This window comes from Podarcis tiliguerta (genome assembly GCF_965153285.1).
Source record: "Podarcis tiliguerta genome assembly, chromosome: 4".
NCBI lineage: Eukaryota > Metazoa > Chordata > Lepidosauria > Squamata > Lacertidae > Podarcis > Podarcis tiliguerta.
Window position 1 is genome coordinate 100,183,983 of NC_139537.1, and position 22,052 is coordinate 100,206,034.

Below are 22,052 nucleotides of genomic sequence, written 5' to 3' on the forward strand. Positions count from 1 at the left end.
TTGGCCCAACCCATAGCCGCGGGCATGCCTTGGACCTGGTGTTTACTTCAATGGATGTTGGTGATCTGACACTAAGTAAAAGCGAAACAAAAGAAGTGCCATGGTCAGACCACTTCCTGGTGCAACTTGACTTCTCCGCGACCCTTCCCCTCTGCAGGGAGGTGGGACCGATTCGGATGGTCCGCCCCCGCCACTTAATGGATCCAAATGGTTTCCAGAGAGTGGTAGGGGATGCTTTATCCCATGTTGATGGCCTTTCAGCTGATTCCCTGGTGGCCCGCTGGAATGTGGAGTTAACCAGGGCTATTGACTGTTTGGCTCCGAAGCGCCCTCTCCGATTGCATGGAGCCCGGACAGCCCCGTGGTTTTCCACGGATCTGAGGGCAATGAAACAATCGTTGAGACGGCTACAGCGCCGGTGGCGGAGGACCCATTCTGAAGCTGACCGGACCCAGGTTAGAGCGCAATGTCGAGCCTACCAAGTGGCAGTAGCGACGACGAAGAAGACTTTCTTCACCGCCTCTATTGCATCTGCAGAAAACAGCAGCAGGAGACTTTTTCAGGTGGTCCGCAATCTAGCGGAACCACCTGCTACATCGGGGCCCAGTACGGGCCACATGATCTCCTGCAATGATTTTGCAAAGTTTTTTTGCAGATAAAGTCGCTCAGATTCGGGAAGAGGTAGACGCCACCGTGGGGCAGGGCCGGGGCGGGAGAGTGCTAGAGTCCTGTCTAGTCAAATTGCGTGGGATCAATTCCAATCTGTTACCTCCGAGGATGTGGACAGGCTGCTTGGACGAGTGAAACCAACCACCTGTCTCCTTGATCCTTGCCCATCCTGGCTTATAAAAGCTAGCTGGGAAGGGCTGGGTGATGGGCTTCGTGGGGTGGTGAATGCTTCCCTCCGTGAGGGAGTCTTCCCAGACCCGCTGAAAGAGGCGGTTATTAAACCGCTTCTTAAAAAACCATCTTTAGATGCGGCCACGATGGCCAACTATCGCCCAGTCTCAAATCTTCCATTCTTGGGCAAGGTGATTGAGCGAGTGGTGGCTGAACAACTCCAGGCACGCCTGGAAGAAGCGGACCATTTGGATCCCTTCCAGTCGGGATTCAGGCCTCATCACGGGACTGAAACTGCCTTGGTCGCACTGGTTGATGATCTCCGGCGGGCTAGGGACAAAGGTGAGAGCTGTTTCCTAGTTCTGCTGGATCTCTCAGCGGCATTTGATACCATCGACCATAACATCCTTCTGGACCGTCTTGAGGGGCTGGGAGCTGGGGGTACTGTCATACAGTGGTTCCGCTCCTTCCTCCTGGGCCGTGTTCAGAAAGTTGTGGTGGGGGATGAGTGTTCAGACCCCTGGGCTCTCACTTGTGGGGTGCCTCAGGGTTCTGTCCTCTCCCCCATGCTTTTTAACATCTATATGCAGCCACTGGGAGAGATCATCAGGAGGTTTGGGCTGGGTGTTCATCAGTATGCGGATGATACCCAGCTCTACCTCTCTTTCAAATCAGAACCAGTGAAGGTGGTGACGGTCCTGTGTGAGTATCTGGAGGCGGTTGGAGGATGGATGGCGGCAAACAGATTGAGATTGAATCCTGACAAGACAGAAGTACTGTTTCTGGGGGACAGGAGGCGGGCAGGTGTGGAGGATTCCCTGGTCCTGAATGGGGTAACTGTGCCCCTGAAGGACCAGGTGCACAGCCTGGGAGTCATTTTGGACTCACAGCTGTCCATGGAGGCACAGGTTAAATCCGTGTCCAGGGCAGCTGTGTACCAGCTCCATCTGGTACGTAGGCTGAGACCCTATCTGCCCGCGGACTGCCTTGCCAGAGTGGTGCATGCTCTGGTTATCTCCCGCTTGGACTACTGCAATGCGCTCTACGTGGGGCTACCTTTGAAGGTGACCCGGAAACTACAACTAATCCAGAATGCAGCGGCCAGACTGGTGACTGGGAGCAGCCGCCGAGACCATATAACACCGGTCTTGAAAGACCTACATTGGCTCCCAGTACGTTTCCGAGCACAATTCAAAGTGTTGGTGCTGACCTTTAAAGCCCTAAACGGCCTCGGCCCAGTATACCTGAAGGAGCGTCTCCACCCCCATCGCTCTACCCGGACACTGAGGTCCACCACCGAGAGCCTTCTGGCGGTTCCCTCACTGCGAGAAGCCAAGTTACAGGGAACCAGGCGGTAGTGGCGCCCTCCCTGTGGAACGCTCTCCCACCAGATGTCAAAGAGAACAACAACTACCAGACTTTTAGAAGACATCTGAAGGCAGCCCTGTTTAGGGAAGCTTTTAATGTTTGATGTATCACAGTATTTTAATATTCTTTTGGAAGCCGCCCAGAGTGGCTGGGGAAACCCAGCCAGATGGGCGGGGTATAAATAATAAATTATTATTATTATTATTATTATTATTATTATCTTGTCTGGGTCCCAGCAGACATCACGGAGGTGGAACATCCCGCCGGCCTCCTCCACTGGCCGGCATGCAAATCACACTCCTCACTTGGTCCCGCCTTGGCTGCTTCCATTTCCTCCACTGACTGGAAACAAAAGCTGCATGTTGAAGTTGCGCTCTTCAAGTGAAGCTTGCATGGCTTTGAGCAGGAGGTGGGAGGGCTCTGGCAGGGTGCAAGAGTCCAAATACCTTCTTCCCAAAGCCTAGTAAGCACCAGGTGGGCTTTGGGAAGGAGTCTTCATCCGTCCTGCCATTCCGGGAGCTGCTTCTGCAGTCCACTGGCAGCAAGAAATCGGGGGGGGGGGGGGGCCTGATTATTACACTTACTACAGGAAGTGGTGTGCAATGACGGCCAGCACACAGAGACTCTTGTTCTGTGGCAAGGAGTCTGCGTGGAAGTGGTGCTGAGAGCAAGCTCCACGCTGCTGGGAGTGAACCCAGGGAAGGCTGGTGTGCAGAGCCTGTGCAGGCTCGCAGTGAGCATAGCTAGGGCAGGGGCAGGGAGCCTGCTATCGTGAGCTTACTCCCGCACACATGTTCATTGTGTGTGTGAGACCGTTCTGGTGGAGTGTGGAATGCTACTGGGTGCGGAATTCTGCTTCCCAGAGGCCAAACCATACTTAACACAAGAGATCTGTAATAATCCAGTTAGACCTGCCTTTGTCTTTCTTTAAACATTGCAATGTTTAAAAAGTAAAGATTTTACCTCAGCTTGATTGGTGCACCAGTGTTTGACCCTTTCCTGATCTAACAGGCTCCTAGAATGTGCTATTAGCCCAGGAGTGATGAACATATGCAAACAGACAGCCTCCAAAATGTGCTTACTTAGCATAATTTATACTAGAGCACAGAGTACAGCTTTTCTTTCTCAGCCCTTGGATTAGCTGGGCAGGGAAGTTTAAATTCACTAGCATGGACTGCACCAAGTCCCAAGTGTGTGCAAGGTTTGTTTCAAAGGCTTGATTTGAAAGAATATCTTTTTGTGTCTCAATTTTGCCTGGTTTATAAGATTTCATGGCAATTTTGCTTGTGTTGTGCTGAGAATGATTTCTTTATCACATGCAGATTAAGCCATCTAATTTCCCAGTTCCCATTTCTGGTGCTCCTGTAGAGGAGATGCACGGATCTTAAAAGAGAGCGCAATATAGGGAAGAACAGCCCTCTGGACGGTTCCAGGGCTAATGGAGATGGACGGTTTGGATTAAGTGGAAGAGAAACCCACTTTCAAAGTAATATACTTTTGGTCTCTATTGGCAGCATGTTGCCAATGTTCTCTTTATCATTGCTCCAACTACAGATGCAGGTCTGGTCAGAAGGGCCTAGTAATTATTTCAGAAAATTGCTGTTTCTCAGGAACAGGACCAGTTGGAGTAATTTCTTCATATAGTAGTGCTTGCAAAACAAACATTATCCATGGCTGCAGGAAATAGAAGGAATGTAACAGTTAGTGATTAACATTTGGGTTCTTTGCACTGGTCTTCCGCGCTAAGCATTTAATAACATGAGAGACCCTCTGAACATTTGCAGAGTGCTTTCCTGTCTAGTGCTGCACTGCAAATCTATGTGAAGGCATCTGAGACAAAGGAAAGGGCTTCCACAGCAGTGGCATGGCTTAGGGTAGGGACCCATGTGCCATGTGTTGTCCTCCAGAGGTTGCTCCCCTCCCACCAGCACCAGCCTGGTACCATGGCCAATGGTCAGGCAGGATGGCAGTTGTAGTCCAAGAGCGTCCAGAAGCACCACATTGGCTACCCCTTATCCATGGGGTTAGGGAATTGACTCAGGGAATTGGCTCCCCACCACTACCTCCCACCCTGCATATTCCTTAAGAGAATCTTACCTTTCGTTCAACTTCTTGACTCTATAGACAGACTATTGTTCTGTGCAGGCATCCCCCCACTTATGCATGTTCCATTGCGTGTGGCCACGTCTACACGTGACACCGGGAATAATTAAATAATTCAATTCAAACCCAGAAATGGCGGGAGAGAGCTGGAGAGCCCTTGTGGCTCATGAGGAGACCCTCCCCAGAGCCTGAAGAGGATGTCATTGAGGGTGGAGGAAACCCCAAAGAGACCGGAGGCGCAGTGGGGCTTTGTTAATGCTGCTCAGCCTCCCCGCCTAACAGCTGGTGCATGCGGTAGCGCAGCCGCCGCCAATGCCGCTTTCCCACGCATCCTCCAGCAGCCCCAGAGCTTCAGTTCTCGCTGTGGATATGTTGGGATACTGTACTTTTAAAATGGATTGGAGAGCAACAGAGAGTGCATTTAAAGGGTGTTTAGAGGGTTAGGGGGTGTTTAGAGGGATTTTACTAATGCACCCCCCCCCGCATATTATGATATTAATCTGGTTGTATATCATCCTGAATTTAACAGGATGGAGGGTGTTCATAATGTTTGTTATGAATAATAAAACAAATCACTTGGTTTAAAACTGCTTTCGTTTCTCTGCAATTTAATCTCCTTTCTCTCTCTCTCTGGGCTTTAGAATTGAAAATCATATCCACAATGCACTGGAATGGCATCTTGGTGATAGTTAGATCTATAGTTCTAGATCTCTTGGTTAGGCAGGTTTAAGCCTTGGCACATCTCCCATTATAAAATAATCAGGGAGCAGGAAACCAGGGGTTCGTAGTTCCAAAAAGCAACCAAAGTTGTTGGCGGAGACACAACAATGGGGTAAAACAAGTGTGTGTGTGTGTGTGTGTGTGTGTGAGGGGGAGAAATTATGCACCCAACACATTTACATTTACTTATTCTAAGACTGTCTCCATCATGTAGCATCACTAATCTGTTTCAAAGGTACAGCTTTTCAGGCCTACAGAAGTCATGGAATTTCTTGGGCACTGCATTAGCAATGTCACCCTTCCATATCGTGTAAAGAACAATCTTTGCTTTGGTACAGTTTCTTGTTCTATACTAAATCTATCTCTCATACCAAAGAAGTTCTACTATGAAACCATTCCACATAGAAACCAATCCTCTTAAGTGTGATTTTGAGCTATCAGCTCTTGCTTGAGATATCGGAAATCCTCTGATTCAAAACTGCCTGTTCTAAGGCTTTTGAAAGCTCTTTACCCATTTATGAAGTTGGCTAAGATTATTATGCATTTGGTTGCCTAAACAGCAGAATTGCTCAGTATTGCTGTAGCAATAACCTGCAGTTACTCTGTGCTTGCTACCCTGTGCAGAAAGGTGCAAGCAAGGTGCTTATTGGAAACTGTTGGAAAATTGCAAAGTTTCTGCCCTTGGCTACAAACTCACACACAGTCTTTTAATCGAGGGACTGTTTTAGTCTTCCAGTAATTAGTGATGTGGATGCTAGAAGTTGCTCGGAAGGTTGCAATCACTTCTAGATCTATTGGTCTTACCTCTGTTTTCAAGCAACAGAGAAGAGCAGTTTTGAAGCACTACAGCAAGTTGAGGTCAGTGCTGTCATGCATTATATTAAATATACATTCCAGAATCATTACAACCTTTTATAGTACCAGAAAATGCTCAGATAATCTGTTCTTAAAGCTCCACACATCTAGCTGGGAATTTTACTTTATGTATTCTGGTTAGTTTATGAGGAGTGAGATATCACTGGGATATTCTCTTAAAGAAATGCTCTTTAATGCTGGAAACTTAATAAATGTTTGAGGATATTATTGAACACCCAAGTCCATTCTTGTTGTTGCATGTTGGAGTTTATGCTTAATAGAACTTTTTCTATAGTCCCATTTTAACTGTTTCTATAATCCCATTTTATCTTGCATATGGACTACGTTCAAACAAGTTTAATTTCCAAAAGGGTTATGTAGATGTTAGTATAGTAATCAATCTTTTTGGGTTGAGTTTCATTAGAAGAGCTTCAAATGCAGTCAGTTTATGCTGCTTTCCATATTTATCTACTATTTTCTCTGCCACATGTCTAAGTTGAAAAAGCTGAAATAATGGGAGAATATATTGTCAATGCTTGGTGATGAGAGATCATATTTTCATCTTAAATCCAAGCACATACACACAATATATTTATCCGTATTGAAGTATTGATTGTCCTAATATAGTTCTTTCTCCACCAATTCATCCTGTAGAATTGATGCCAGTGGTGAGAAGACAGAGGCTAAATAAATAGGGAGCTTAATCCAAACTTTAATTGTTGCTTTGTTAGAAAGTATAAATTTTTAGTTTGAGATGTTTTTGTTGTGGCTTATATCAAAGTGTATTCCACAGAGATTTCCTATAAAGAATTCTTCTACTTATATAGGAGACATACAACATCCACTTAATTAGAGCTAGTTTAGATGCTTGATGACAGCAAATAATACAGGCACCTCAAGGCTGCCTTTGTTAATTTTTTTGGTAGAGATTTTCATTAGCTGTTCTTGAAGGTCTGCTTCTTCAGATAAATTTCATTACTTTCTGTTGCCAAAGTGCTAGGTTTTTTTAAAATAACAATTTCCAGCAAAAACGAACAGAAATATCAATTTTGCTAAGTAACCAGGTTTATGATAGCTATCCTCCCCAGCCATGACACTGGATATTTCCCCCAGTTATTTTAGTCCTTCTATATTTGTGTATAAAATAAATTGCAGTTATAGTCCTTCATTAGTTCAAAATTTGAGTGAATCCAAATCCCCAGATATCAGAGCGGACTTCCAATTTAGTTTAGTAGTTTCTAGAAGCTTATTTTGTTGTTCACTTGAGATGTTTACTCCAAAAAACCAGATTTTAGAATATTTACGTTATAGCCCAAGGCTTTCCTATATACAGCTGGAGGGCATTCCCCCCCCCCAACATTCTGGCTGGGATAGATATAATATTATGTCATCAGCATACAAAGATATTTTTACCTCTTAAGTTCTGGATCTAATCCTTTAATCTTCTTATTTTCTTGTATGTGAATTGCCAAGAGTTCAAGAAATATAGTTAAGAGTAAAGGGGATAATGGACATCCCAAACGTCTTCCTTGGCAGATAGGTGGCATTTTTGGCATAGGATTATTTATGTAGATTTTTTATTTTAAGCATTGATACAGAACATTTGTCTATGTCTTGAAAAGGCTGCCTAAGTTCAGTTCTTGTGTGGCCCTGGTAAGAAAGCTCCGCTGTAATTGATCAAAAGGCTTTTCCATGTCAAATAAGAAAAGAAAAGGGGTTGTTGATTTGGTTCTTTACTCATTTCTTTGCAATTGATCAGTCTTTTTACATTTCTTAGAAGGGTTTGTGATTTTTTTTTATAAAGCCTGTTGGAACTTAGTGTGTGTGTATAGCATAATTTTATTCAATCCTTTAGCAAGAATAGCTATAAAATAATCTCTGCATCTTGCTACAGTTGTGAAATTGGTCAGTAGGATGTTGTGGTCCTTATTTGGTTTTCATATAAGCTGTATGGTTGCCTCTCGCCATGTTTCAGGAAGCCATTTTAAACACAGTTAATTGCTTATCATTGTTATATAATGTGGTGTTACAATTTTAGAGTAGCTTTTAAATGTTTTCAATCACTTGGTTTTAACTGCTTTGTTGATAATTTGACTATTTCTTACAAACTGCTTAGAGCTTTTATGACAAAGCCTTATTATCCATCTTAAATATGGTGGTGGGAACATGACGGAGGTTTCTTGGAGATGGAATGGCTTCCTAGTTGTCCTTGTTCCTTCTAGCCTTTTGAAAGATGTGGTTTTTCCAGCATTCATTGCTGGCATAACTTTAGTTTTTTTATACCCTTGTTTTTTTAACTCAGTTGTCTATATCACTAAAGCAGGACTCTTGTGGCATCCTGCCCTACCATATTTTTGCAGGTCCCCTGAGCACATAGGTAGCTTGTTTGTGTATAAATACCATAGATCATGTCCCCCGCCTCGCCCTATAAAAAATGTTTGTATATAGGACTGTTCCATATTGTTGTGCTGTGGTTGTGCTCTGTCTTTGTATAACCTCTAGTTGGCTATGTGTTCTTACTTTATTATTATTTTTACTATGGATGGCATTACCTGCTTTAAGAGATCATAGATCAAAGGCAAGGTTAAAATGTTTTAATTAATTAGTAAATTCTGGCAGTTCTTTTATAGTGGACATCTGGCATATGGTTACCAGATTTTTTTCATTGAATCCGGGGACACTTTTTTCATTTTCTTTTTTGGAAGTTGAGTAGCAACAGGGAGTCAGTAGTGGGGATGGTGAGGCAAAAGACCCTGGGCCCAAGCACCCATGCATATTGTATAAAGGTGCAAAACCCTTCTTTTGCACCCTGTGAAACATCAATGCACATAGTTTTCTAAAAAACTGGACAACGCCCACCCACCACCCAAGACTCCCGAGCCTCCCCCGATCTGTCAAAACAAAGGGGGCAGGAGATCTCTACTGTCCCCAGTTCCCCTTGGGCAGTGGTGGCGGCAGCGAGCAGCAAGCAGCCCTGAAGCCACCCAGAGCCAACTGCACTACCAGGCTGACTTCGGGCTGCTGAGGCTGCTGCTGCCACAATTCCCGGGACAGATTTGCAAATCTGGGAACTGTTCCCGGGAACCAGGGACATCTGGTAACCCTAATCTGGCGGGAATGAATACTTGTTTGTTTTATATCCCACTATTCATCTATATATAGCTCCTGCCCACCTAGCAGTTCGAAAGCACCCCTAAGTGCAAGTAGATAAATAGGTACCGCTGGCTCACCAGTGCAGCTTCGTCATGCTGGCCACGTGACCCGGAAGTGTCCTCGGACGGTGCCGGCTCCCGGCCTCTTGAGTGAGATGAGCGCACAACCCTAGAGTCGGACACGACTGGCCCGTATGTTCAGGGGTACCTTTACCTTTACTTTATTCATCCATAATGACCACATCATAGTTTTACAACACACAATCCCACAAAATATGATATCCACTAAAATGCAGCAATGAAAATTCTAAAACCATCCTTAAAACAACAAACTTCAAAACTCTGGTATCTATATATGGCCCACAATTTTTATTATCTCTGAATAGGTTCATTAAATAAAAACACCTTAAGTTGACATTGGAAGATTACCAGTGAGAGGGACAGCCAAACTTCCAAAATGAGGAGCATGTGTGCTATGAATCTATAGTGTAACTATCTGTTTTAAGCTGAACTGGGGCTCTATGGTGTACAGTTCTGCAAAGCTTTCAGCTTTGAAGAAACTGGGCCCTATTTGGCCACAGGGGACCTAATGATTTACTAGAATATATTTCACATCTCCTGTGCTCAGCCTTTATTCAGAATTATTTGAACCACTGCTGCGCCTGTGTCATGCACAACTGTCTCTGCGGCATGCTGCTAAACTATTATTGGTACTGACTGCCCCTCCAGGGATAGTCTCTTCACTCTACTGATTCCATCCTTGCATTTAGGTTTAAATAGTTACTGCAACAACTGAAATTGCACTCATTTACGATTATTCAGACTTACTTGCTTGCTCAGCTTCTGTGAGTTAGGGTTGCATCTCAGCAGTATCAGCAACTGTATCTCTGAAACATTTTTCAATGCATATCGATTATCTTGTGATTTTTACAGATAGATCTAAATCCCAGGGAGCAGCATTCATCCACAATGGACTGGAAAGTAGTAAGAAAGATGCCAATTGGATCATCTGTAATTAATGCTGAACTTCTTTCATCCTTTGGGGAAAACTCTGATTTGTGTTGAATTCCTGAAGTAAGGCAAATCTGGCCTTTATCTTGACTCCCTTAGCTCCCTTTTTCTGCTTCATCTCCTGATTGTTACTTCCTATCACTGTCATTGGAGGCTCGTAATGTTGTTGTTTATTGGATGCCAGCAGACATGAAAGGCAACAAGCTGGCTCACCAGACTGCCAGAACGTTGACCCAACTTGCCATCCAACACGTAAGGTGTCCCAGGTGGAAGAGCTGTCCCCTGGTGACAAATACAGCCCCCACCCCCCCGCTTCTGATTGTCGTACAAGAACTGAATGTACAATAACCTTTTGAATACCTGGCCAAACACAGAACTAAGTGAATGATCAGTCTCTAGACTAGAACCAGACCAATTCAGATATGTATGTGACGGACAGCTGAACTAGACCAGTCCAATGATGCAGTGCCTCAGAAATCCACTAGCGGGCTGGAACCTCTCTCGGATTGGCCACCAAGACTGCCAGCCAGATGATGGGGGTGGAGCCAGCACTTTGGGAGGGGAAATAAAAGGAGGCATTTCTGAGAGAGGGTTCAGATAGTTGAGAGATAGTTTGTGGGGGAGACTTAGAGAGTTGGTCTTGGTCTCTCTCTGTGTGTGACATCCGCTCTGAGGGAAAGGAGTCCCATTGCACCAAAAGCGGTTTAGTCCTGCTGGAAACATGACCCAAAAAGCTGTCTGTGGACAAACACTGGCTCCCTTGGCCTGAAAGTGAGATGAGCGCTGCAACCCCATATTAAAATTCAACTAGACTTAACTGTCCAGGGATCTTTTACCTAACAGCATAAAGAAAATTGATATGCTGAGTGAGGAAAACAGCAGTCAACTATTTCTTTTGTCCTCACTTTGACCTCACTGACATTCTTTGCATCTATTAAAGCGTGCCAGAGTATTGCCATTGCCAGCACCACTGAGCCTCTTGTTTGTAGCAAAATAAAATCAACCAAGTATTTCAAAAATATGTGAAGGAGAGACAACATGTCTTAAAAGATAAAATACAAAAAAGTCAGTATCAAGGGGGAAAACTATCTAAAGCTCTAGAGACTCTGGGCGGCTAGTCTTGGTGAGACTTTGTTCAGTCAAGGAGCTAATCCATGTTAACATTTTGTCCAAGATGTTGACCATGGCTCAATTCATAGGAAGAAAAAAGATCATTTACTTTTTATTTTCAAACCTGTATATCTGGCTCAAAAAATAACTGCTTTTAAAGAGACGACTTTCTTCTTGTCTGAGTAAATTTTGTTCCAATTTTGTTTTGGCCACAAGTCAAAGATAACAGCTGTACACTTGTGGGTTCACTGAACTTTACGTGATTGCTGGCTGCATTTGCCGACTAGAGGGAATAACCAATAATTAGAACATTTCAGGTCATCTTCTGAAGAACAGTTTTCTCATGTCATGTGATAACCCCCTGCTGTCTTCCCTTGATTTCCCCAATTGTGGAGCTGGCACTCATGGAGAATGGAATTTTTCAAGACTGCTGTGTTGTGAGATTAGTGAAAATAGAAAAATTGCCACTCCTTCCAGTTTTGATGTTGGTTGTGCTTAAAGTTTTTCATTTTCATTTTCATTTGATTTGTTACAAAATGTCTCTAGCAGAATCACTCACAATGTTTCCAATAACAGAGAACTCCCAGAATTTCCGTATCTGACTTTTGGCTCAAGTTTTGGAAATCCTTGTGTTTCTTGCTTCCAATTGAATAAGATTAGCCTAAATGCTGCCTTGTTCCTATAGGATCATTTTTATTTGCCTTCCAGGTGATAATGTTGATGACCAAAGAAAAGTTGGTTAACTGAATACAAACAACAAGACAAGGTACTGTTGTTGTTGTTGTTGTTGTTGTTGTTGTTATAGTTATATTTATTTATACCCCACCCTTTCCCCTGACTCAAGGAGGTTAACAGATAAAATGTGAACAACTAAAACAACTAAACCTTAATAGAATTATATCTATCTATCTATCTATCATCATCATCATCTATCCATCTATCTAGTGTTATAGATTTGGGAGGGGGACTCCCTAAACCCTAGAAATTAATAAGTGATAAGATTTTGATTATCTGCAATGTGAAGGGAGAAATACAAGCTGCAGAGGAATTCTTGAGCTGGCCTATGCTAAATGACCTGGTCAGGCTAGCGCCATTAAGAAACAATACAGGGCCATTGAGGGCCATTGGCAAGGCAAGAGAACTGTCCTTTCCCCTTGCCCTGAGGAGTGAACAGAGACAAGGGATTTGGAAGGTTCCCAGGGTAACGGAATGTGGGATGATAGGAAGAGAGTCCTGAGCCAGGGTTGCTGGGAAAAAGAAGGAAATATATCTATTTAAAAGACAGACAACTGGATGACCTGTGTGTCTCTTGGAGGCAAATGCATAGCCAGGCACACAACAGCATGTGGAGAAGTGCAGCTTCTCCACCCCTGATTTCAGTTTTATGAATCCAGAAGTATTAATAGTAACTGGGTGCTGGCTTTGATCACGTTTGGGGAGAAATGAGTTCAACCCTTCTTCCTGCTTTGCCATGGTTCTGAGAAGCCTCAACCCGCACCCGACAAGCTGGGAGGGATGCTCCCATCGCCCCCTCAAACACAATATAACAATGTTGAGAGGTGGACAGGGGAAGAACTAGGCAGCCCCATTCCCACCCCGTGTTTTCATTCCAAACCACCCACTTCCAGTACTGTTTTGCAGCAAGGAAACAGGTGCCTGGGCTGTTCTTACATACCATATGATGTAAGACGTTTATAGGAACTATCATCTATCATCCCAAAAAGTGACAGGTGTCCCTCTCCCCTTTTCACTAGAAGTCCCACTTCCCTTTAAGATTCATTTAGGAGTCTGCATGAAAAAGCTATTTTGAGGTGCTGCCCTTAAACATTGTATTTTGGGTGTGTTGTGAGCATTTTCAAAACATTTTTTATATGTGTGTAAATTCCACCTCAGTGCCCCCAAGATGAAGGAGTAGTTTTCAGGTTCCCCAGCCCCCATTTGTCTCTCTGCCCTGGGGTGACGACAAAAAATACTGTTTGGAACTGTAAAACAGCTATATGCCCAACCCGTCATCAAGATCCTGGCTACTACTAGCCATGTTGGCAATGTTCTGCCGCCATTGCCAGAGCCAGTAAGCTCTGAATACCCACTGCTGTGTGAAGGCCATGCTGTCCTGCTCAGGTCCAGCTTGTTGGTTTCATTTAGCTTCTGGTTGTCCTCTGTGGGTGGCAGACTAAGTGCTGGAGGGGCTCCTTTGGTCTGATCCAGGAGGCTCTCCTTATGCGCCTAGGAGGGGTGATTCAGAGTTCTAGTGCAAAGCAAAATTTCTCATCCAGCATCATCTGGGAATGCAACTATAGCATGCAGTTGTCCTATTAATATCTGACATTTGACGGGGGAGGGGAGAAATTTAGTATCAGGGTTCAGTAAAATGCAGAGTTAAGACACCGTGAAACATGAAATACTAAAATTAGATATGCATGAGTTAAAATTCATGTGATTTCAGAGGAAGAGAAAAATCACAATGAAAATGCATCCTTCTCTGAACCATGATTTGATTAAATCACTGCTGAACCTTAAATGTACTGTCCAATTAGCAAATGGCATATGAAACTGCTCCCTCTCCCCACCCCGCTGAACAGAAGTGGTAGTTTTTGTGCTTATCTCCCGAACTCTGAGACGTAGCTGCAAAAAGCAGCTTTGTCGGCCTCCACTTGAAGATCGTTGTTTATGCCAGAGTCCAGAAAGGGGAGCTCACCCAGCAGACTCTGTGGAGGGAGTGATTTATGGAAACTAATTTTATATCCTGAGACAAGACTAAAAAGTTCAATCTATGTAATTAAATTTTATACTGATACTATGAGGGAAGTGAGACAACAGCAGGACAATTTCAGTACAGAATGTTGGCATTTGCGAGTGTTATAAGCATGCGAAAGCTGCAGTGAAACCCTGAAGAAAATCCCATTAAAAGATAAAAGGTGTGACAATGTGCAAAAATTGTGCATGTGAGCTCATTTCCAAGGATTTGGCCAACCACATATAGTCTCTCTTTTATGTCAGTTGCACATACAGTTGTGTTATTGGGAGGGGAAGGCGGGGCATTCTGGCCTCCCAGAATGACAGCTGGCACTACCTACTAGGGGAGTCTTGCTTTTTCTGCCCTTACTAGTGAGGAGTCCAGCAATGGGCTGGGAGTGGGTGATCTCCTTGCTTGCGGGGGGGGGGGGGGGCTTGTCTCATTCTGTTGCTGCCCATGATTATGCCATGTTGATAGATATGGCTTTGCCCAAAGCATCATGGGAACTGTGGTTTGTTGCTGCTGAGAGTTGTTAGGAGATCCCTATTCCTCTAACAGAGCTATAATTCCCAGAGGGGTTTAACAATCCCCCTGGGAATTGTAGCTCTGTGAGGGAAATAGGGGGACCTCAAGCAGGAGCAAAACTAGGCTTTATTTTACCTGGGTCAAAGACACAGTTTGGTGCACACACCCACCCACACCGTGCCCATTTGTGTAGACACAGACTGGGAGCCTGAATGACGGCCCTCTGGAGGCTTCACCCGGGGCAGAAAACCTGGCTAGCCCCCCCCTGCCCCCCCGCCCCGTAGCTATGGCTCTGCCTGAAGCCTCAGTAATTTTCAGCACTCTTCACAAACTGCAGTTCCCAGGATTATCTGTGGAAAGGCGGGGCTGTTAATGCGATATAATAGTGCTTTAAGTGCAGGTGAATGAATGAACTATGATTGAAAAGCTAAGAAAAATGGGTTTATTGCATGTTTAGTTTACCCTTCCTGCAAGGAGGTCAGAGCCGTGTTAATGGGGCTTCCTTCTTCATGCCACCATGCCACCTTCTTCATGACAGCAAGCTTGTGAGATAGGAGAGGTCAAAAGAGAGACTTGCTTTCTGACGGAGCAGAGACTTCAGCCCAGAGTTTCCTGCTCTAAAACTCTCTCCCCTTTACACTTAACTCTCTCAAGGAATGAACTGACACTGTGGAGGAAAATATTTCCATCTCTGTGTTGGGGAAATTGATGATTCACAAAAAGTTAGCGATGGCAATGCTTTCCAGTCCTGTAATTCTGCTTGGAAGTCATATACGTATTCCATGCCTGTGCCCAGTCCAATCAAACTTTTCTTCTTTTCCCCACATGGTCTGGGGATTGGCAAGGGTCACTCCTCCCTTTGATTCCATTCTGATATAATTTGGTGTGCTTTGTAATCAAAATCTTTTAAATCTGTCTTGGATGCTTTAGCTGCGAGTCCTGCATTGCAGGGGGTTGGACTAGATGACCCGTGGGTCCCTTCCAACTCTAAGATTCTTTGATTCTATGAAACTCAAAGCAAGCACTGCAGTAGCTGCTTCTTTCTAGGCACAGGGCTATTCCTGTGTGGGCAAACCCTTGCTCACCTCCAGTTTGGAACTCTTTGTACATTGTACGTGGTGCTTTAGGGATGTGGGTGGCATTGTGCTCTAAACCACAGAGCCTAGGGCTTGCCGATCAGAGGGTCAGCGGTTCGAATCCCCGCGATGGGGTGAGCTCCAGTTGTTTGGTCCCAGCTCCTACCAACCTAGCAGTTCAAAAGCACGTGAAGTGCAAGTACATAAATAGGTACTGCTGTGGCGGGAAGGTAAACGGCGTTTCCGTGCGCTGCTCTGGTTCACTAGAAGCAGCTTAGTCATGCTGGACCCATGACCCGGAAGCTGTCTGCAGACAAACGCCAGCTTCCTTGGCCTATAGAGCGAGATGAGCACCGCAACCCCAGAGTCGTCTGCGACTGGACTTAACGGTCAGGGGTCCCTTTACCTTTACATTTACATGGTGCTTTATAGTGCTTGGGGGCTGAAGGAAAAATGGGAGAAGTAAAGGTAGCGAAAGATAAATGAGAGCAAATCAAGTTGCGTGTACACAGGCTTCAGTATACTTGGGACTGAGTTTTGGTTTCTCAGAATATGTGAACTTGGGGTATAAAGGGGGGAGGGAAATAAAGTAGTATACAGTGGCACCTCAGGTTACAGACGCTTCAGATTACAGACGCTTCAGGTTACAGACTCCGCTAACCCAGAAATATTACCTCAGGTTAAGAACTTTGCTTCAGGATGAGAACAGAAATTGTGCTCCGGCGGCGCAGCGGCAGCAGGAGGCCCCATTAGCTAAAGTGGTGCTTCAGGTTAAGAACAGTTTCAGGTTAAGAACGGACCTCCGGAATAAATTAAGTTCTTAACCCGAGGGACCACTGTATCAGTAATAATCAAGACAATACCAACAAGAAAGAAAAGTGGGAGGCATCTAAGGAAACCGGTGTGTCTGCATGAGGAGCTTACAGATGAGCTGAGAGTTACGAAGGGTATATATACGAAATGGAAGAAAGAGGAAATCACAAAGGAGGAGTATACACAAGTAGTCAACAGTTGCAGGGGGAAAGTCAGGCTGGCTAAAGCTCAGAATGAGCTCAGGTTTGCAAGAGAGGTTAAGAATAATTAAAAAGGTTTCTTCAGCTATGTCTGAAGAGGAAGAACAAGCAAGTGGCAGATCCTCTGTGTGGGGAACAGAGAGAAATGCTATTGGGTGACAGAAAAGGTGCAACTCCTCAACATCTACCTTGTCTCTGTCTTCACCCAAAGGAAAAGTGATGCCCAACCTGGTGATAACAGAATAAATGACGTAAGGAGGGAGCTGCAGCCCAAGATAGGAAAAGAGATGGTAAGGGAACACCAGGCTACTTTAAATGAATTCAAATCTCCAGGACCTGGTGAGCTACATCCATGGGTTTAAAGGAGCTTGTGGATGTAATTTCAGAGCCTTGTCTATTATCTTTGAGAATTCTTTGAGAACAGGTGAGGTCCCTACAGACTGGAGGCAGACAAATGTCCCCATATTTAAAAAGGGGGGAAAGGAAGACCCAGACCAACCGGTGGGCTTGACATTGATACCAGGGAAGGTCCTGGAACAGATCATTCAGCAGTTGGCCTGTGAGCATTTAGAAAAGGATGCTGTGATTACTAAGACCCAGCATGGGTTTCTCAAAAATAAGTCATGCCAGACCAATCTGATTTCTTTTTTTGATGGAATTACAAACTTGGTGGATCAGGGAAATTCTGTGGACATGGTATATCTTGATTTCAGTAAGGCTTTTGACAAAGTCCCCCATATTCTTGCGAGGAAGCTGGTAAAATGTGGGTTGAATGAGGTAACTGTTCGGTGGATTTGTAGCTAGTTGACTGACCAAACCCAAAGAGTACTCATTAATGGTTCCTTGTCCTCCTGGAAAAAAGTTACAAGTGGTGTGCCACGGGGTTCTGTCCTGGTCTGTTGCTGTTTGGCATCTTTATGTCTTGGATGCTCATCAAATTTGCAGATGACACCAAATTGGGAAGGGTAGCTAATGTTGCAGAAGACAGAATCAGAATTCAAAATGACCTTAACAGATTGGAGAACTGGGCACAGGGCTAACAAAATGAATTTCAATAGGGACAAATGTAAGGTTCTGCGCCTACGCAGGAAGAACCAGATGCACAAATATAGAATAGGGAACACCTGGCTTACTAGCAGTACATGTGAAAAGCTTAACATGAGTCAACAGTGTGATGATGCAGCAGCAAAAAAACTTATGCTATTCTAAGCTGTATCAACAGAAGTGTAGTGTATAGATCCGGGACGTGGGTGGCGCTGTGGGTTAAACCACCGAGCCTCTTGGGCTTGCCGATCATAAGGTTGGCGGTTCAAATCCCCGCAACGGGTTGAGCTCCCGTTGCTCGGTCCCTGCTTCCACCAACCTAGCAGTTCGAAAGCACATAAAAGTGCAAGTAGATAAATAGGTACCGCTCCAGCGGGAAGGTAAACGGCATTTCCGTGCGCTGCTCTAGTTCCCCAGAAGCGGCTTAGTCATGCTGGCCACATGACCTGGAAGCTGTACGCCGGCTCCTTCGGCCAATAAAGTGAGATGAGCGCTGCAACCCCAGAGTCGGTCACGACTGGACCTAATGGTCAGGGGTCCTTTTACCTTTTTAGTGTATAGATCAGGCACTCCCAAACATGGCCCTCCAGCTGTTTTGGGACTACAGTTTCCATCATCCCTGACCACTGGTCCTGTTAGGTAGGGATGATGAGCGTTGTAGTCCCGAAACTTCTGGAGGGCCGAGTTTGGGGGTGCTTGGTCTAGGGAAGTAAAAGTCCTGCTCTATTTTGCCTTGGTCAGAGCCCACCTGGAGTCCTGTGTCCAATTCTGGGTACCACCATTTAAGAAGGATGTTGATAAGCTGGAAGGTGTGTAGAGGAAGGCAACCAAGATGATCAAGGGTCTGGAAACCAAGCCGTATGAGGAGCGCTAGAAGGAGCTGGGTATGTTTAGCCTGGAAAAGAGGAGAGAGAGAGAGGAGATATGATAGCCATCTTCAAATATCTTAAGGGCTATCACATGGAGAAGGGAGCAAGCTTGTTTTCTTCTGCTCTTGAGGGTAGGACTCAAGACAATGGCTTCAAGTTATAAGAAAGGAGATTCTGACTAAACATTCATAAAAACTTTCTGACAGTAAGAGCTGTTCGGCAGTGGAAGAGACTCCCACGAGAGGTGGTGGACTCTCCTTCCTTGGAGGTTTTTAAAGAGAGGTTGGGTGGCCATCTGTCATGGATGCTTTAGCTGAGATTCCTACATTGCAGGGGGTTGGACTAGATGACCCTTGGGTCCCTTCCAACTCTAAGATTCTATGATTCTATCGGTGGGACCTCCAGGCAAGGCCAGAAAGGGCCAGGAGTGCAGCTACTTGAGACTTCTGCAACAGGAGGAACAAATGACAGACAGACAGAGATATTTCAGAAGATTAGAGCATAACAAATGAGGAGGAGCAAAGACTTGGGAAGCTTTGGTAGAAGATGATTATCAGATCCAGCCCCCATCTTCCTTATTGCCCATCCTAGTAATCCCACTTGGAAGATCAACAGTAATGTGAGATGCTTAGCCATCTTTGAGCTGGTAGTGTTCTCTTCATATTTTTGCAGTACTGTACACAGATGGACAATAAGCCTTAGAATGAACGCCAAATTGTAGCTATATTGTAAAAAAATAGGCAAGAGTTGTCCCTTGATGTAGCTTGGACAGCAAACGTTCCAAGGCAGCGCTGGCATACGGATTTAAAAGTTGGTGAATAGGAAAAGCTCCAGTTGGTTACAGCATGCATCCAGGTTTTTATGACTTCTCATTGCATTACTTCATATGCTCCAAAGCAGGTGCTAGAAGGTCTTACATGCTCAGTGATGGGAGCTGGTAAGAAAAATTCAGTCAGGTTAAGAGCGGTAGACTCGTAATCTGGTGAACCGGGTTCGCGTCTCCGCTCCTCCACATGCAGCTGCTGGGTGACCTTGGGCCAGTCACACTTCTCTGAAGTCTCTCAGCCCCACTCACCTCACAGAGTGTTTGTTGTGGGGGAGGAAGGGAAAGGAGAATGTTAGCCGCTTTGAGACTCCTTCGGGTAGTGATAAAGCGGGATATCAAATCCAAACTCTTCTTCTTCTTCTCCCTTAAAAGGTTGGCACACCATCTCTGTTGGTGCAGACAAAAGAACTTCTGCATAAAGCAGGGGTGGTCTCTGAGGTCATCCTAATAAAAGTGACTGGCTTATGAGATCCAGGAACATTTAGGCTAGACCAGGATTCCCCAAACTCCACATGTTAAGGTAAATTTCGACACAAATCACTACCCTGGTCTCCTATTTTATTCAGGAACAAAAAGGTAATGCTATGCTTTGAACTTAAAGGTCTTAAGGAGAGCCTCCTCTTTAGATGGCACTACTGTGTGTATCGCTTCCCTTTAGAATGTGGTGAGCCAGGCCTGCTGCAAATGACCGTTCTTTTGCTCATTCTGCTGAGTAGGGCCCTGAGGATCCTGCCTCAAAGTCCTGCCTTGATGGCACTGTTACTTGCTTGCTTCCTTCCTTCTACCAGGACTCTGTAAATGAGCTAAACATGTACAAGAACTGGTTTCACACAGATGAGGGAAGCGGGCTTCTGTCAGAAGATATACTTTCAGCGGGTCACCTGAACAGATGTCATATGCATATGGACTATACTTGCAGACTATACAGCTTGGGATCCTGTAAGAAGCAGGTTTTACATGTGTGTAGCACATGTTTTTTATTGGTACCAAATTGCTGATTGAAGGTGGTGCCCCACACCCAGCCTAGTGGTGGAGGCTGATGGTGCCTGGATGACAAGTGCAGATCTTCTTAGCCAAGCCTGAATAAACCTTTAGGTGGGAGCATCTATTGATGTTTCAACAGGATTTTGTTACCAGGTAAGAGATATTCACAAGGTGCTTCCAAATATCCATAAGATCAATTTGATTTACAGCTGAATGCCTGAAAAACACAGTATAGTTCCCTTTAATTTAGTACTGGCTGCACTAGTTTTTCTGTGACATTTTCAGTGCAAGGCCTTGAGCACGGCTTGGTTGTTGAATGTGCGCTTGCTGGGCCACCTGCACAGGAATACTAGAAGAGCAGGGGCTGTGTATCCATCTCTACCCATGGCTTGCTGGTGCTCCAGCTGCATGCAGAGAGCTTTCTTCGCATACAGCTGTGTACAAGGGATTCTGTTCAAGTGTTCTAATAAAGACACGCGGGTTGGTTTTCAAGGCTGATGCCATAATGCCGTACTTCACGCATGTTTATTCCACATGCAAGTCACATCTGAAAACAATTAAGGGCACAATGCTTTCAGTGTTATACCTGGGAGCCTTGAAGCGCATGCTGAAGAAGGTTTATGCGGAAGGCAGTCCCACTGCGTTCAATAGGTTTAACCCCTTAGGAAGCATGCCTAATTTTAACTTGGACATACAGCGGTGTCCCTCTTAAAGGCTGATAGCCGAGGCTTTTTTTTCTTTCAAAATAAAATTGGAGGCAAAATTTGCTTGCACATAAGCTGTAAACATGTGTGGGTATAAGACTGAGTGCCAAGCACCCTCAGAGGACAACGCACTGTGCAGTTCTCTGTGAACCACTGATCAGGCAATGCTTCTGGGTGCACAGAAGGAAGGAAGCCCAGAGGCTTTTGCACTCCTGAAACTGTTGGGCTAGAACTGGGAATGTTTAGTCCTGCTGTATGTAGAACTGGCCCATGCGGTGAATGATCAGAACTGCAGTTTAAAGCATCCTTTTGAACAGTGACTCTGGACTTGCCCCACCCACCTGTGAAGCTACTGGGTCTTCCTGAAATGGAAGGCAGGGCCAACCCGCCCATCGGGCAGAGTGGAGCAGCCCACCTTGGGTGGCACCTCCACAGGTGCCCCACCAGCCCCTGGCATAGCATAGCATTGCATTTATTAGCCCTATTAGCTGCTTGTCACCAGAATGTCTCCAAGCGACTTGCAGCAGCAGCAGCAGCAGCAGCAACAACAAATATACACTGCAAATTACTGTAGGAGGGAAGGGGGGGGTCATATAATGCATTAATATTTCATATACCATAATATCCACACAAAAACCCCATATTTAAATAATAAACAAAGCAATGCTCAGACCCACTAATTACCAAAGAAATAAAATACACAAAACCTCAAACTCCCCATAGTCCAAAAATCATTCCCACCAGACCAATATTTCTTGTCTTAACCTCCCCGCCCACCCAGACGTCTGGGGTCAAGGCCAGCTGCTACACATCCATGGTGGGGCCTCCAGCCTGGCGCCTCTCCTTTCACTTCATGGGGAGCAGCAACAAAGCAAAGCAGGAAGGAAACAGGAACCAGAGTTCTACCTGCTTTGCAGCTGACCTGACTGCTGCTCCTCTCCTGCTGCTCAGGGCTTGGGCCCCAGATTATGGGGGCCCAATGGCACCCGCGACATAACGTGGGTGGCATGATGATGTCGTGAAATTGGCACACCGCAGTCGTGCTTCTGAGGCCTCGCAGGGCCTAAGTGGCCACGCTGAAGGCCTCATGAGACCTCCAATGTGACTGACGGTTT

The 22,052-nt window shown here is 45.2% G+C and overlaps 1 long non-coding RNA gene across 1 annotated transcript in view; it reads left to right on the forward strand.

Moving 5' to 3' along the window:
- Positions 1-5,739: 5,739 nt before the first annotated feature.
- The window catches only part of LOC310675435, a 137,391-nt gene continuing 121,078 nt past the window's right edge, over positions 5,740-22,052 (forward strand). Inside the window, exon 1 of the long non-coding RNA XR_014510151.1 lies at positions 5,740-5,889. This is a non-coding gene — a long non-coding RNA (uncharacterized lncRNA). The remainder of the gene's footprint in view (positions 5,890-22,052) is intronic.